This window comes from Camelus bactrianus, chromosome 4 (genome assembly GCF_048773025.1).
Source record: "Camelus bactrianus isolate YW-2024 breed Bactrian camel chromosome 4, ASM4877302v1, whole genome shotgun sequence".
Classification (NCBI taxonomy): Eukaryota; Metazoa; Chordata; class Mammalia; order Artiodactyla; family Camelidae; genus Camelus; species Camelus bactrianus.
The window spans coordinates 52,799,905-52,817,652 of record NC_133542.1 but is presented as its reverse complement, the minus strand read 5'-3'; the positions used below and the strand labels follow the sequence as shown (position 1 = coordinate 52,817,652).

Genomic DNA, 17,748 nt, shown 5'->3' with positions numbered 1-17,748 from the left:
AGAGGACATAACTACACTGTGAAAAGAAAATTAACATATATAACTTTGATCAATGAAAAAAAAAGGATAACACTGAATGTCTTATTTGATAATTTTAGGAATCGTGTGAAATAAGTACTAATCTGCCTGTGCAAATGAAGAATATGAGCCCGAAGGAAGAGCAGAGACTCAGGATTTTACGGGTAAGTGGCGGGACTCAAAAGAGAAACCAGGTGTTTTAACACTAGAACTCCAGGCTTTCTTCCTAACTAGCCCATAAGCCATGACTATTCTAAGTAATAATATATCCAAGAATGACATTTTAGAATACTTTAGGATCCTCATCCATTAACTGAATGTGTCCTGCTGAAGGTTATGTCACTTGATTGAGTGATTGACTGATTGGGTGTGTTTGGGTTATATAATAATTTAAACAGGTCCTTCTTACTACATTGCTGCTCTTGGTCACTTGTTAAAAAATAATTGTATTTCAATCTTCAGTTAAAGATAGCTGAGTGTTTGAGTTCTATTGCTAGCATTTTAAAATATGCTTATTATGTTATTCAGTGATTATAAGGTATGCACCTACTATATGCAAAGTATTACTTTAGGGCTGTGTGAAAAAAAATTTTTTTTGGATCACTTAGTTTCCCAGGACTACCCCAGATGAACTAAATCAGAATCCCTGGTAGTTGGATCTGGGCATCAGTGGCTATTAAAATTCTCTAAGTGATTTCAATGTGCATCTGGATAAAATGACCAACTCCAGTGTAATGTAAAATGATTACCACAAAGACAACAGCTAATTGCTAGTGATTACTTATCCTAGGACAGGCAACATGTTAAACTCTTTAATTGAATAATCTCATTTTCACAACAATCCAAATGAGAGTGTTACTGTTACCTGTTATCTACATTTTTTTACATGAGAGAAATGGAACTTTCTCAGGGGATCATTAGTGTGTCCAAGGTCAGTGGTGTATCCCAAATTTCTGATTCCAGATTCCAGGTCCTAGTCACTGGATTATACTGAATTCCTGCAATAAAACTAAATAGAAGAGAGATGCTTTTGAGGACTATTTTCTAAAAATTAAATTTGGAATACAGTTGGGGTAATCTAGTTCAATGCTTGAGTAAATTGTTCTTTGTCCAGTGAAGAAAAGAGCATGAGTAGAGAAAGATGAAAAATTAGCTCCAAATGAATTAATGTCCCTTCTATTATCTCCTTTGAAACTGAGAGAAGTGTTTTGATGCAGACCTCTGCATTAAAAAATAGATCTAAACAGCCCTGAGGACAGCATGGCCCACAGCTAGTGTCTGGAAGGAGGCCCCTATAACAGATCCTAAGGCAAATACACAGGGGAGCATCTGGTGCCAGCAGAGGGGCAGCATCTTCTGGAGAATGGTTATCTCATGTTTACGATCATTTAAAAATCAAATGGAGTAACTATGGTTCAGGCATCCAAAATGGAGCTGGGTGGAGCCATTGTGGATATGGTATCAGACACATTCCTGCATCAGTGAGAACTTGAATTTTCCCTGAATTGTATCAAACTCAAGAATACCACCAGCCGTTTTCAAAACAGTATCTGCTAGCAGCTGCTGGCTGCAACTTGTAGTTTCAAAGTTTCCCCTACCCTTTGCAAATATGTAACCATTTTAGACCCCAACAAATCCTTGTTTAACATGCACTCTTAACATCTTGACAGCTTCAATCCTAATTCTTGACAATTTATGTAACCTTGCAGATTTGTTTGTTTGTTTGTTTATGCCTTTAAAAACTTCCCTCTTTTTGTAGTTTAGTGAAACACGGTTTAAGTGCTTCTTGAATCTGTCTCCCAGGCTGCAGTCTGAACAAACCTCAATCAGGTCTCGTTTCTGAAATTTTGGTTAACAAAGGAGTGGGTGTATTCATTGGGGTTCTGGAATGTCAAAAAAGTATGAGAACTCAGTTGCAGAGCCATGCATATCTACAAATTTCATATGCTGAGGAGTTACCAGTGCATAAGTGTAGTCTGCCTACTTAATGCTTGTCTTATATGAGGCCCTATAGCATATTGGTTACCATACACACATAGCATAGAGCCTGAGCTAGATTCAAATCTTGGCTCTAAAATGGAGTAATAATATTAATCTTATAGGGTTATTGTAAGAATTACAAGATATGCTGTGTGATACTGCGATTTATATTAAGAAGTATGTTTGATCTTCATCCTCTTCTCTGGTGTAGTTCCTAAAACCCTTGAAATTCCCTAAGTGATGAGAACAATGAAGGTATCTTTTATTATGTTAATAAGGTGACTTTTGGAACTCTCTTAAAGATGGGGGCCGATTGCCAGAGAATGAATGGTGTGATTAGAGTGTTGAAACTTTCAGTCCCACCTGGCTGACCTCAGAGAAGAGGAGCTGGTCTAGAGATTGAATTCAGTCACCAATGACCAGTGATTTGATCCATCATACCTATGTTATGAAGCCTCCTTAAAAACCCGAAAGGAAGGGGTTCGGAGAGTTTCCAGGTTCATGAATATGTGGAGATTGGGGGTTAGTAGCATGGTTCAAGAGGGCTTCGAAGCTTCACGGCCTTTCCCCATACCTTGCCCTATGCTTCATTTCCATCTGGTTGTTCCTGAGTTATATCTTTTCATGATAAATTGGGAATATTGTAAGTAAAATGTTTCTCTGAATTCTGTGAGCTGCTCCAACAAGTTAATCGAAACAAGAAGTGGGGGTCATGGGAACCTCTGATTTATAGCAGTCTGTCAGAAGTACAAGTACAGCAACAGTACAACAACCTGGACTTGAGACTGGCCTCTGAAGGTGAGTAGGAGAGGAGGGACAGTCTTGTAGCCCTCGTTACTGAAGCCAAACTCGGGTTCACTTGCCTGATGTGCAGCAAAACCAATCTACTGACATCAGGTTGTGGTGAAGGAAAGTACAACATTTATTTGCACAGTGCCAAACAAGGAGAATGGGCAGCTTGTGCTCAAAATACCCGAGCTCCTTGATGGCGTATGCACAAAGGTTTTTAAAGGCAGCATTAAGGGTAAAGACCACAGGGTACATGATCAGCTGTGTACATCCTTCTCACTGGCTGGTGATGAGGTACCAGGCTGATGTTTCAGGAATCTTAGTCATAAATCTGGTTCTAACCAGTCTGGGGTCTATGTGCTTGTGGTTAGCAGTTTCTATTCAGTGGGGGTCCTGGTTTCTGTAAAACAGCTGAAGGATATGTGTCATATTTTCATCTATATCCCTTCAGGAGGAACTAGGAGTCTGTGACTCTATTGTTCAGGCTATTATTACTTTTCTTGCTTGACTTCTTTTTCTTTGTCTCTGCATTTTTTCACTTCTCTAATCATTCACTGTTTGAGTCTGCTCTTTGGAACTGGAGGAAGGCCTTGGAGGCTTAAACTTTTTCTACAAACAGGAAGTAAAGACATGCAGGCTTTTGTACCTGGGAGGGCCCTGCAGGGTCCTGCTTGGTTTCACCTTTGGCCTGTGGTATCTGATGCTATCTCCAGTTAGACAGTGTCAGAATTGAGTTAAATTATAGAACACTCATCTGGTTTCTGAGAATTGCTTGTTGGTATGGGGAAACCAGCCCCCCTCAAAGTGGAACTGGGTCCAGAACCATTTTTATACTGTATGTTTTATAAGACATAAGAATATAGTAATCTTACATATTAAATTATTAGGCTTAGGATCTCATAAATCTCAATATACTTTGGTTGTTATTACTTCTGTGATTATTCTATTAAAGGGAAAATCAAAATAACTAATAATAATAGAGTAATTTCCTATATCTTTGTCAAGCCCCAAATTTCTGAGAAATGAGGAAGGAGAAGTATCACTTGACAATTTTTTTTGAAAGAAAAAACAGGAAACTGAGGGAAAATCGCATGAGTGTAGATTCTACAACTTGACATAGAAAGTGTGAGGGAGCAGAGTTTAGTGGTTAAGAGAATAGGTGCTGAAGTCACATGGCCTGCTAATTATTAGCTTTGCGAGCTTGAAAAAATTACTTGATGTCTCTGAACTTCAAATATGTCATCTTCAAATTGGAATAATAATAACATGAAATAATTTAGAATTGAATGTGTTAATGTTTGTAAAGCTCTTAGAATGGTGCCATATATAGTAAGTAGGATGTGAGTGTATTGAACGAAATAAATATGATACAGAGATACAAACTTGTCAGTATGCTTCAAGGGAATACCTGCTTAATTCTGAACTCTTTCTTGATAAAAGTGGCATTTTAGGCGGCCTTGCATACCGTTACCATAAGGTTTTCACCTCGTACTCCAATATTTGGTGAGTTGGGATGGATCTTTTTGGATGATTCCTATTGCCTATATTAGATGTAAGCCTAACTGACCTTGAAATGGTAAGAAATGGTAAGGGACCTATTAATTTTTAACAAGTCATACATAGTCATATTGTTGGAAAGTCTGGGTAACTAATTTAGGTGATGTGAATGCAGTGATGAGGGCAAAACAGACAATCGGTTCTGCTCTCAGGGAGCGAATGACTAGATTAGACTTCATATTGTGCTGGAGTCAAATCAGTCAGAGGGGACTTTAAAAAAACAAGTATGTTGTAGAAGAGCAAAATTGTCTCAGTCTAAGATGACTTCACCACAGAATAAATAATAATGAGTCAATAAATAACAAGATAAATAAGATCACTTAGAAAGCAAGAGAGGAAGTTCAAATTTTAATACAAATATATTATTTAAGAAAAGAACTTCCTATCACAGATATGCTTGACAAAATTTAGTATTTAAACTCTTCCATTTAAAATATGTAGTCAGACATTCATTCTTCTCAGAAAGCCTTATTTTGTTGTACTAATTATTGATAAATATAGAAAAGGTCTCTTAATCAACATTGACAAGAAACAAAGCATGCACAATTTCATCTTTCAAAAATCAATTTTCCATCTGGCCAGCATCTTCATTTATATTCCTGTGATTATAAGATATATATATATTCTTGTTCCTTCGGTTTCTTGTCTTGCTAAGAAGGAAATTTTCAACATAGCATTTAAATTCTTTGAGTACATGTGTCCATAAATATGATTTAATCCACATTTTTGCAACTAAAGTATGTCAACGTAATTAAAATTTCCTAATTCTTATTTCCACAGAGCTTATAGTCTGGCAGGGACCAATTAAACTGGCAAACCATCACCTTAGGCCATCGTGAAAATCCCTTTTGATATTGTCTCCCAAAGCCTCTAATATAGGTCAGTATAGAAATTAATTGAGTGACCCCCAAGGGCATACCATACATTAAGATAAATTATCCAAGTTTCTATTTCCCCTTCTCCTACCTGTTCACTAGACAAGCTTATATAAGATGTGTCAGCTAACAGCAGAGCCCAAATAACACAAAGCCACTCATTTAAAATGCCCCAATTTTGTAACCTAATCTGTACATTTTAACAATATTAACCCTTTATGCTATTATGTAAACCTCTTTTAGCCACAGGGACATTTAATAGCTGAAATGAAATCTTGTCTCCTTTTTTACAGATAAATTAAATCCTAGATTATGTCTAAAAGCATTCTCTCTCCTGCATTGTCATCTATTTTATTGAGTCTCAGTCAAAGGAGAACTGACCTAGGTGTCGTGGTAGAGAACTGGGGTTTCTTTTTCATGAGTACTGCCCTGATGAAGGCTTACATCCTTCTATTGGACATAGTAGAGCTTTTTAGCGCCTCCACATGGACTTCTTCCAACTAGGAAACTCTTCCATGTTTCTGTAAAGTTCCAGAGGGACCACAAGACACTTAAGAACATTACAGCATCAGCCGCATGTTTCCTCCACAAATACTGAAGACCCACATGACATTGGCAGCCCCTAAAATCTAGGCCTATTCCCATAAATGAAAGCATTTTCCAAGCAAAAGTGATGTCTCTAAAACACAAAAGATGTTACAAGACAGACCCACATTCTATTACAAATAATAGATAGCATCAGAGACTCTGTGATAACTAGTAGAACTAAGAAGGAAATTTTAAGTTTGAGAGAGAAAACTTCCTTGGATTATTTAGCTTTTCCATAGTATTCATCTATTTCCTGAGTTCAGTGCCTATGAATTTAATCTCCATATATGAGAACTCTCTCACTCAGAGCTAATTGTGACACTGCTTCTTATATTTTGAAGAGAACAATAGAACAAAAGAGAAGAAAATAACAACAAAAAGCCCTACCGTGCATACGTAAATTAGGAAAGGTCTATTAAAATGTCCATACCTTCTTAAATATACACATGATAGTAGTCAAAGATTGCTCTTTTTTTGTTGCTATGTTTTCTCCTTTATATTTAGTCCATTGATCTTAATTCCATTTCCCGTTTAGACCAGAGTTCTTAGAATCCCAAGTTTTAATTGAGTCCAGTCTCTGACTAGAGGTGGAATTTCCACCCTCTTGTGAGCTGACTATTTCAGACTTATTATAAAGACTAGAATAGTTTACGGCCTTGTATTTCCTACTTTCCCAAATGCTTGCTTCTCTCTCTCAAGTGCTCCATCCTCAGAACAGCCACCATATTCTGTGGCCATTTGCTGACACTTGTGTTACTGTGTAATAACAATAGCTGCAGTACCAGCCCACAACTCCTGAATTCCTTAGACCTTCTGCTCCCTCCCAGGAAAGATTTCTTCCTGAGTTCACATTTGTCCCTGCTAGAGAAATAAACTTACGAACTGGAGACGGAATTCCTTTTGCTTTCCAAACCTGTATCTCTGGGCCCAGTGCAAGCATTTGCCTATGCTCCTGCACCAGACATTGCTTCTCCTTGAATTCCCTTACCTTTAGAAACCTTCTCTACTCCAGTTGCAGCCAAAAGACTCCTTGCATATTTAATTTATTATCTACAGAATGAAATCTTGGCTCTACTGACTCTAGAAATCCATTTCTTTTTTACTTTGGTGTCTCTCAATACCCTTTTGAAAAGGCCAGTTGAGATTTTAACACTTCAGTGTGTTTCTTAATTTGATCCATTTTTCCTTGGCTGTGTATAAAACTAATGTATGCTGTGTCTGAGTGTCTTCCTTCCTTTCTTTTACTATTTCCCACAGCTCATGTTTTAACTGCCAGATCAAAACCTTTTACAAGTGGATTTCCTTACTCTTGAGTTTCTGATAGTTTTCTTATAAAATGCAAACACAGTTTTCTGTTGCCAGCTTTCTTACCTGCTGATTGTAGTTATCCCTTAGCCCATTAGCAATTCTGATAACAGAGTCACTGTATTGTTTCCTTCTTAGCAATTGAATTTTTGATAAATGCATTCAATTTTTCTTCACATCAGTGCAAGGAGATAGTACAATTTTTATATGCTAGTGATTCCCATTTCTCCTTATCTTTATTGATGAACTCCAGAAAAGAACTGTGCTGGAACTCATATTCAGGAATCTGGGTCCCACCCCCACCCCAATCCATGCTATTACCAAGATTTGGAAATAAATGAGTCCCTCAGAACTTGTTGGAGATAAAAGGGGGGAAAAAAAAGACAAAAATATCCTGGCATAAATACGTCAATCTGAAAGTGAAAAAGCTCTATGCAGGGGTCCTGATAATTTTGAAGTGAATTTTCCATGATCTTGGAAATGAATGTGAACACCCAAACCACAATAAGCAGAAGAGTGGCAAAGAGTGTGTGTTCATGAAAACCCATTTTTTCCCCTCCTGGGATCATAATTAGACTACATTTCCCAGCCTCTTCTTCAAGTCTGATCCTTGGGATGTGAGTGAAAGTGACATGTGCCTCATCCAGACCTGGCTCATAAAAGCCTTCAGTGTGACCCTCCACGTGTGCTTGTCTCTCTCAGCTTATCGACCAAAGACAGAAGATTCAGCTGAGGCCTCCAAGGCCCTAAGAACCATGCGACACACAACAGGAGGAGCCTGGGTTTCTGAGAGACTCTGTGGAGCAGAGAACCCATGCTTCTCCTCCTTCCTGTTGGACTTGGCGTGAATGAAAAATAAAACTCTTATTTTATCGAGTCACCGTGATGTGGAAGTTGTTTCATCAAGCAGCCTGCCCCAAATAATACAATAAAATGAAGATCGATTTAAGAACTTTTCTCTATGTGTCAAGGATGGATTTACTGAGCATTTTCTGAGATCTTCTGACTCAAAACTCAGGTAGCAGTGTCCTGAAATCAAAGCCACTCTAAAATAAAGCAAGATTCTAGAACTCTTTTTATCTTTTATTTCTTTATTTATTAAAAGAACTACCTAGTGATAGCTGACAATTCTTTTATTCTTAGATTTTTGCCTTTTCCTTTCTCGTAGTTTATTGCATATAGTTTCCCTCATTTTGACTTTTTTTCTTCTTGCTATATTGTACATGTAGGAGTGGCCCAATCAAAACTAAAGATTTAAAATTGAATATTATGAAATGTTCAGAGCTCAGAAGCTAAAACTACAAAGAAAACTCTCCAAGCAAATATCTCTAACTAGCTAACAGTTAAACTTGAAGTTTAAGCTTGCTTTTCTCTGATAATGGTCAGAGTGGTGAGGGGGTTGTGATAATGTCATAAAGGCACTGAATTAGAAAAGCATTATCAGATATTGCAGTAGGAAAAGGAGTTTTTTCCCTCTACAGGCCTTGTTCAGAAGATCCACTTTGGATCCAGGCCAAAGATGACCATGGCTTACCTCCCAAGGTTTAGAGTCAAATAAAAACACAGTAAAATCTTTGTTTTTAGTTTGGTACTTTGCATTTGAACATTTTGTCTTTTATTTGATGGCTGTTCTCACTTGTTCCATCAAAGTATATCAAATATAAGTTGTGCCTTTTAGGATGTGATAGAGAAATAGTAGGCATCCAAGTTTTTACTGGCTACCTGTTACCAAAAGTTTGAAGAGATCAATATGTGAATGGATAGCAAGACCGAAGGAGTACTTTATTATTTCCTGGGCCTTTGTCATTAAGCTCTAATATGAAGCCTAAATTGCAGTGAGATGGACTAGAGAGGACTAGGATTCTGATGATCCCTCAGGCTGAGACTAGGCAGGCTTATGTTTTCTCCTTTCCAATAGGCTTTACTCTCCCTCTAACATATATCTCAGTGTGGCTGAGGGGGTGGATGCAGGATGAACCTATTCTCTTGTATGCCATGACTTAGTGCAGCCTCCCCATATATTAAGAACTAAGATGGAACCTGCCATGACTCAGCTCAAGAAGCTAAATACTTTCTCTTCTAACCTTAAAGCTTCACCCTGTGACACTGTAATTGAGTTAGAGAGAACATAATGGCCCCTTAATAGAGCCACCTCTTCCTAGGAGTAGAATAAAGAAAAAAGCAATGGTTTCCAAGTGAATTTATTTATTTTTTAAATCAAAAGACATAATACATAGTGGTAGGAACCTTTTATCAAGTTGAGCATCCACATTATTGAGAAGAGAGGCAGTTGTTAAGGGACAGAAATTACTTGAATGTTGGTTGGTGAATATTTTGATTTAACTTCCCCAAATGAAAAACTGTTCTAAACAATATTTGAATGCTACTTGACAAAATCAGGACGGAAATTTGAAGATGAGCATAGATAAAACACAACACTAGGAACCACAAGATCTAGGCTGCTGACATTACTTTTCTGGGTTTTGTTTGTTTTTGAATATTTTAAAACTAATTTATAATCTTTGGTTTCTTAAGTGATTTTGCATATGTGTGTAGCTATGCTTTTATGAATTTGATATCAAAATAATTAAGATCTTCTTTCCAATTGATAGATTCCTTGGACATTATTTTCTACATGCTGAATGATATCCCATATTGCTCTAGTGGTGACTTCTGGCTAACTACATAGAATGTCACTGACAATCACAGGGAAGGATTCCAATTTTAAAAATATATATGTATATTAGCAAAATATAAGATAGAGGTCTAGATGTCCCAGGAATCCATGAATTATGTCTGTGGGTTCATATTAAATCCAAGAAAATAATCAAGACTTTGAATTTCTAGAGTATTACCTTATATCACACACACACAAATTTCAGATGCAGGAGATTGATTGAGAAAACAAAACAAAACAAAGATGGTGAGACAGCCAGCTGAATACCACACATTCGAAGTCCTATTTTGTAGTCTAGAATTATTGTCAAGTTGAGGCAACCAACCAGGAATTACATTTGCCAGCCGTCCTTGCCTCTGGGTAGTGCTATGTGAATGAGTTTTGACCAATGAAATGTGTGCAAAATTTATATCTCTACTTAAAATACAAGCCCATAAAAAACTACCAAATCCATACTCCTCTCTCTCTTTCCCCTTTTGCTAACTGAATGTCAACCCTCAGGGCAACCTTGGAAGTTACCAGTTAAATCTAAGGGATGGGTATTTGAACATTTAGTGTAATATTTTAAAACATTTTTATTTGTTCTCAGCTCCCTTAGCTGGGCCTAATTTGGGAAGGCTGTCTTCAGTGGGAAAGCAGCCATGCTCAACAACTCCTCTATTTCCCTAATTTATCCTTGTGTCCCTTCTCTCCCGTACTGCTAAGTATGGTTTCTGCCATGTCCAAGGTTCATGTAGACAGGACGAGGATGAGCAGAGGAGATAGAACAGAATATTTCTTTCTTGACTAGTATTTTTCTAAGCTGTTACCAAATTCTCTGTATGGTAAGGGGATAAGGACTACCTTTTCTTTTTTGAAGTGTTGCATATGTGACCTCTTGTGTATAGTTTCCTTTCCGATGAAGTCTCACCTCCCCTCCAATGGGCTGTTGGGGGCTATTTCTAAGAAAAATTTGTAGCAATGCTCTATCTAACAATCCAAGTCTGGTCCATTGAAACCTGGCCCTTAGATCTAATGTCATCAGGGGTATACCTACTTCCTAACTGAATCCTCCCTTTCAGTGCTATAGGTTACTTCAGGTAGCCTCTTGCATTTTTAGATTTCTCAGGTAGGAATCATACACAAGTCCACTATGTCCTCCAAATTGCTGGGGTCATATATAAATCTCTCTCAGTGCTCATGTGAAGCTACTATCACCAGGCTTCAGTTGACGTTTGAGCTCCTGCTACTTTTCCATAGGAGTAGGGACTCACAGTACAAAATGGAAAGTTATCTCCTTTGAAATTTTTTTCTAAATACAGTTTACTTTTTGTTTTCCAGTTCCTTTTCCTTTTTAATATGTTGGCACATGTGAGAGAAAAAGGCAGTATCCAACTTGCGTTATACGTGGGGTGAACTACTGCCTGCTGAGAGGGGGAACCAAAGCTGTAAATTAAATTTTAAAGAGTCAAGTAACTCAGTAATTAGTGCTGGGAAAAGTGGCTATCCATATACTTAAAAAAATCTATCCAATAAAAGTAAAAATATTTTCCAGATGCATAAAATGTACAAAATTACATTATAAAACTTTTAGAAGAAAACATATAAAAATGTCTTCATGACACTAGCATATGGAAGGATTTCTTAAATGATTTTAAAAGGACAAAAATAAATAAATTAAATGTATCATTATTAAAAACATTTATATTTAGCAACCTACATCACTGGGAGAAGGCATTTACAATGCATATAACTAGTAAAGGATTAAATGGACACACAAATATATACTTTTAAATCAGTAAGAAATATATAAAACAAAATACTATTTAAAAAGAAGAAAGTAATGCCAAAGGTAGAGAAAAGGGAGTTTGTGTACATTATTGGTGAGAATATTCATTGGAACCATCTCTTTGGGAAAGAAAGTTGAAGATGTGCACATTTTGTGATTCATCAAGTCCCTATTTAGGTATATATACATAGGCTCTTTGCAGTCTTGTTTATTGTAGCTGAAAATAGGCCTCATCTTTTTTATTTACTTATAGAGGTAGATTAATAAATTATTATGAACTCACATAATGGAGTCCCATGTAAGTTAAAGTGAATGAACTGAATATAAATTAAATCAACAAGGATAATTTCCAAAAAATAAAAATGTTTAGAGAAGAAAAAAGATATATCCTTTCCTTCAGTACATGGCATACATCCTGGAAGAACTTTGCCCCTCTATCCGTATTCTCTCTCTCTTTCTCTTTCTCTCTCTGGCCCCACCCTAAAGAGCCCTTATCATAGTATTTACATATATTTCAAAGAGCCTATTTTCTGGATTAATCCATGCATAGACAGTTGCTGGGAGTACCAAGATCCTGAAAGTATTTAAATCTGTGAAAGTCTCTGCCTTTTAAAATAATGACTTTAATTTGTTCACTGAAGGAATCTGCCCAGTGAGCTTTCTAGGCTCATCACAGCTTTTTGTCTTACTAACTTGCCTCTGCCAAATTATCTCTAGTCCTTTCTTTAGGAATGGTGTATCATTTCTCTTGCCCTAATATTGGAGACGTCCTCTGTTTTTCCACCCTTTTGTCCTACTGAACATATTTGTTTTTATCAACAAGCCTCTTGTGATTTCTTTAGTTCCGTGATGAATCTGAGCAGTAGCAATCTCCTGAACTCTCTTCCTTGGGAATTATTTTGAATCCTTTGCCCCTACACAGAGCAAATAAGAAACATCAGTTCTGCTGACTAAATAATTTCGGCTGCTTCTAATAGTTCCTACCTTGGATTCCCCCATCTTTAAGAGAAGTGAGGTTTGGTCATCTTTCCCAGAAATAGGTCCATTATGTTATCTCTCAGTTGGTAAATTCAGAAATTAGTAAACTAGTCACCTGCATTCAGATGAGAAGAAATGGGAGCTATTTTACGTCTTAAAATCACCACAGGACATGCTTAAAAAATGCATAAAATCTCTTTCTGAAAATCTTAAACACGCCTTTATAGTCAATGGGGAAAAAATTGTTCAGATTTTGCATTTTGGAATATATTCACTAAAGAGTAGAACTTTTCTTTGCAATTTGAGAAACTTCCTTTTAGATTTCTCTGATTTGAGCTAAAAACTTCTTTAAGCCTATAAGAACAGTTAAGCAAAGTGAAGAGAGGCGTCTGGTGACTTAATGAAACCAATCAATCTGACTTGAAAAGACTTTTCTTTCCACTCTTCTCTTTAATTAGAGTGTGCTTTCCTCTTGATTTTTGAATAATGTCTTTTCCCAAACAAAATGTCTCCACTTTCAGAAAAACTGAAAACTTCTACCAGGCATCCAAATATTTAGTCTGCATAACTGCAAAACATTCAGAATTTTGGGAACATCTTGAGAACTGTTCCTGGATATCTTCTGTTACTAACAAATCAGTATCTGTCCATGTACATACATTTTTGTGAAATTTTTTTCTGCATTTATGGTTTGTTAATCCCTTTGTTAAATGACTGACAGTGTCAATATTCATATATTATTCTTGAGAAAATATAACACTACAATGACTGTGCTGGTTATCCATCAGGAACTTGGACAACCGAACATGGTAGCATGGTGCATAAGCCAATCACTTTCTTATCCATTCGCAGCCATAGGCTGTACAGTGTTAATCATAAGAGCGTGATCATAACCATAACCTGAATTCTTAAGGACACAGAGCTCCCTGTGACATTAAAATTTTTTTTAAGTTTTGAGAAAAGATAACAATTATTCTGAATCTATCTTGATGATTTAATATTAGCAAGTGCAATAATTAATCTAGAACAAATTGTCCTTTACTGATAATTGCAATGGAGTGGTTGGGAGCCTGATAAAGCATGAGAATATATTATTTACTTACATATATTCTGACTTCTTTAAGTAAATTTATTGTGTTTTTAGATGAGAACGTTTAGAAATATACCATTAGCAGGTTGACCGCGGCTCTGCTCCAAATTGTCTTTATTCTTGGAGCCCGACTGAAGGAGCAAACTCAATCTGGATGTACAACAGAGAGAAAAAATATGTAGAGTAGACTGTATACTGATTTTTAAAACTTTAGTGGAAGTGACAGTCATAACTTTTGCTCTAATATTTTGTTGATCAAAGGAAGTGACAGAGACAAGGAAAATATCAATGAAGTATGAAAGATATAATCCTCCTGCAGGGAAGGATGCTGAAGAGAGAAGCAAAAATCCAACTGTCATGCCCTCCATGAGCTTATTCTTATCTGTCTGTCAGCTAAAAGCACCCCTTGTGATCTTTCCCAATTTGCTGTTCCCCAATGTGTTGTGTTTACACAGGGATCTGAAAATTTAAATCTGCCAGAATTCCTCCTTTTGATTTTCCCCCTGGCAATTTCATACTCATTCTTTAGGAACTAGAAAACCTACAAAGGTCCTTTTAGCTTTAAGAAACTAGGGCTGGGTGGGCATAGCTCAGTGGTAGAGCCCTTGCTGAGCATGCATGAGATCCTGGGTTCAATCCCCGGTATCTCTATTAAGATTTTTTTTTAAAAAAAAAAAGTTCTGTGGTACTGTTTTGAGTTACTCTTACTGGGAAATTTTTCATACTCATATAACCCTTTTTCACGACTTTAACTATGGTTGCAGCTGTATATGTAAATGAATATCTGATACATGTGCAATAACAGCCTTTAAAGTTGAAAGCTCCTAATTTGGAAATAATACCATGGTTGTTTTATTATAAGTGGTGCAGGCCAATTAAACAGAAGATTGACAGAAAGATACCTATCTTTGCTTCCATTTAAAGGCAGATATATTTATTTCTCGAGCACCCCATACCTCATCAGGCAGATTTCCTCACAGGCCATGTGGGCTGAGTATCAAAAGATCACTATATAATTAGTATATTATTGGGTATATTAAAAACATATTATTTGGTCCATTACCCTTTTTCTTACATGCAGTAACCCCCAACTGGTTTTTCTGTCTACTTAATATAATAGTTGCCCCTTAGGTCCAGTCTATGGTTGAGCAGTCTTGTTCGTCCATGGGAGTATTCTGGTGATCTCCAGACCATCTTTCGTCCCATGGCAGAGAGACCATTGTGATTCCAGTAAAGTTTTATGTAACTGTGGAAGTGACAGTCATAACTTTTGGAGTTGGAGACTTTAGATGAAAATGATAACATTATAAGATCGACTGCAACACTTTTGCTCATCTCCCACTTCTCAGGCTCTGGATCTCTGGGAGTTTAGTTAGCACTGTAATTTCAGAAACCTGAGCCTATCAGAAGTTTATGAGGCCCTGTGGTTTTCTATATTGTTAGGAGAGATAATGAGTAGAACCACCAGCTGCTAGTAAAAACCATAGGTTTGTTGAATACATGATAAATGTCTTAAAGTATGAAATTTGAGAGCCAAGAAGAACTCTAGAAATGATCCAGTCTAGAGGACCCCAAACACTGCTGACTATCAGAATCACCGTGGCAGATTTTTAAATTACAGATGCTGGAATCTAAACTGCAGAGAGGCTGATTTTGTGTATCTAAAGTAGGGGGCAGAAGACTCAGTCATTGAATCCAAGCCTCTCTTTACACTCTACCAATCTCTTCTGTTATCTTCCCACGCTATTCAATTCAGGAAGCTATAGAGAGCAGGTGCATATAAATGTGATTGAATGACATCTAGTAGAAATTCAGAATCCATTTTTCACTGACAGTATATCCCATGCTTCTCTTGTAAGGAGATAGACAACTAGGATATTCTTTCAGCCTGTAACATTTAAGTCAGCTGCCTTTCTTTTGATGGGCATGTCTGATCCCTACCTACTGGTTTCTACCTAGGTTCCTGAGTCAGAGAATAACCTGATTATCACACCACCAAAAAATAAAAATCTCTGAGAGGAACTTCTGTCTAACCTACTCAGCTGAAAAATAATGCTCAGGGATATCCTGAGGGTATTTCTCAACTCCTCATCCCAATAAAAATTTTTAATTTTCTAATTCAATGTAATAAATAATTTTGAGCACTACTATATGCCAGACACTCTGCTAGGTGATGGATTATGTAACCTTAATTGCACTGATGAGTGCATGCGTGATCAGAGCAGACGTCTGAGCTACTTTTCATCCCATCAGCATTCTTATCGCTCACACTCACCTTAATTATGCACCTCAAACATGATCAGGGATGCAGTTTCAGAGCCTTGGTGCACTTCCACAGCTTTTATCTCTGACAAGGTTGCATTGAACAAATATCTCTTTTTACTCTGCCTTCCGATTTATGCTTTTCTTTGCTGAGGACCTGGTGTGCTTTTCCTCCCTCAGTTCTGCTTATGAAATCTAAAACACTTTAACTAGTTTCTGGATTTTTTCGCCATTTGGAAAGTAGTTACATTCAATTCTTAAGCAGTTACTTAGAACAGAGTACCAGCATCTCCCTTGTAAAAAGGATCTGAATTAAATTTAAAGTTTCTGCCATGCAGATTTGGGTTGTCATGTTGCAGACAACACTGACTATCCAAAAGTGGTCTAGTTAATTCTTAGGTGCCATACTGACTGATTCCAGGACAAACTTGTTTTTGTTCCGTACTCTTGCCCTTGTTGGTGTCTTGCCATCACTGTTGGCCAAGAGGCATCTTAACATAATGATCACTGCCTGATCTTACATGAATTTGGTAGTGCTGTTCATATTGTCACATTAGCTGAATTATGTGTGTGGTTGGTACCAATCATGTTTTATTTAATTGCTTTTCGCATTGTCTTCAAAAAGATCACTATAATTTACCATTGAAATAAAAATAGGTAAATAACACAGTCCTACTGTTTAGTACAGGGAACTATATTCAATATCTTGTAATAACCTATAATGATAAAGAATATAAAAAAGAATATATATATATAACTGAATCAATATGCTGTACACTAGAAACTAATACACACTGTAAATCAGCCATACTTCAATTTTTAAAAAGTGTATATATGCATAAGGTCCTGGACACAGAACAGAATGATACATGGCAATAGTGTAAGTATATGACAAAAATCTAAAAGTAGTTTTTAGATGATTATCAAATAAATATTCTGACTGAAATGAAAATCATGCCATAACTTCATTGGTAGATTTTTTTTTTAGTAGTATATAAAATGATGTTGTGTTTCACATTCAGTTTTTTTAGAGGAGGCATTGTACCTAGCAAAACACCGTATTCCCCAGCTTTGCTTACTGATTGACATGGCAAAGGAATTTAGTTCCACACATTGAGATATGACCAGAAGTCATTTGGTTGGGATTCTGGAAAAAAAGAAAGAAAAAATAATTTGTTTAAATGGGCAAACTTAACTGGCAGATGCTGTCTTCCTTCCTCCTCATTGGAATGAGGTCTTGATGCTGGAAGTTGAGTAACCTTTTTAAGACCATGTGACCTGGAATATATGAGAAGGATGTTAGAGATATAGGAGCAATCTGAGTATTTTGTGACTTAGTGTGGCCAAGATACCAGCACTGGACTTCCTACCTGCAAACTCTCCAGTACATGAGAAAAATCTTGAAGTTTTACTGTTTCAGATATCTGTAATTCATAGCTGATCACAAATTTTGATGTTACACGTAGATTCATATGTGTGACATGAATTTTATGAAACTTTTGATAGCACCCTAATAAAATTATTTCCAAATAATTCAGTTAGAATGGTTTTCCAGGATGCTTTACTTTTATGTATATAACTAATACATGTTCATTGTATTAGAACATATAGATGAATAAATTGAAAATAGTCATCATCTAAATTCCCAACACTAGAAGATTACTAATTAACATTTCCAATGTAAGTATTAAACATAAACATAAATAAATATTAGACTCAAACTTTTACAAAAATAGGTCAAAATACATATGCTGGAACCAAAGTGAAGGATTTAAGGGTGTTCATTGAACTATTCTTCCCATTTTTCAGTAGTTTTTAAGTTTTTCAAGTTAGAGACTGTGTGTACACATGTATATATGTA

General features: G+C 36.5%; 1 long non-coding RNA gene across 4 annotated transcripts in view; it reads left to right on the top strand.

The window, feature by feature from the left end:
- The window catches only part of LOC105067560 (uncharacterized), a 439,520-nt gene that overhangs the window by 248,575 nt on the left and 173,197 nt on the right, over positions 1 to 17,748 (top strand). For 3 of the 4 annotated variants that reach the window (XR_012506477.1, XR_012506475.1, XR_012506478.1), the window contains one exon: positions 99 to 182. This is a non-coding gene — a long non-coding RNA (uncharacterized LOC105067560). Of the gene's footprint in view, positions 1 to 98; positions 183 to 7,814; positions 8,183 to 17,748 lie in introns of those variants that run through there. The other variant, XR_012506476.1, reaches the window with a different exon arrangement.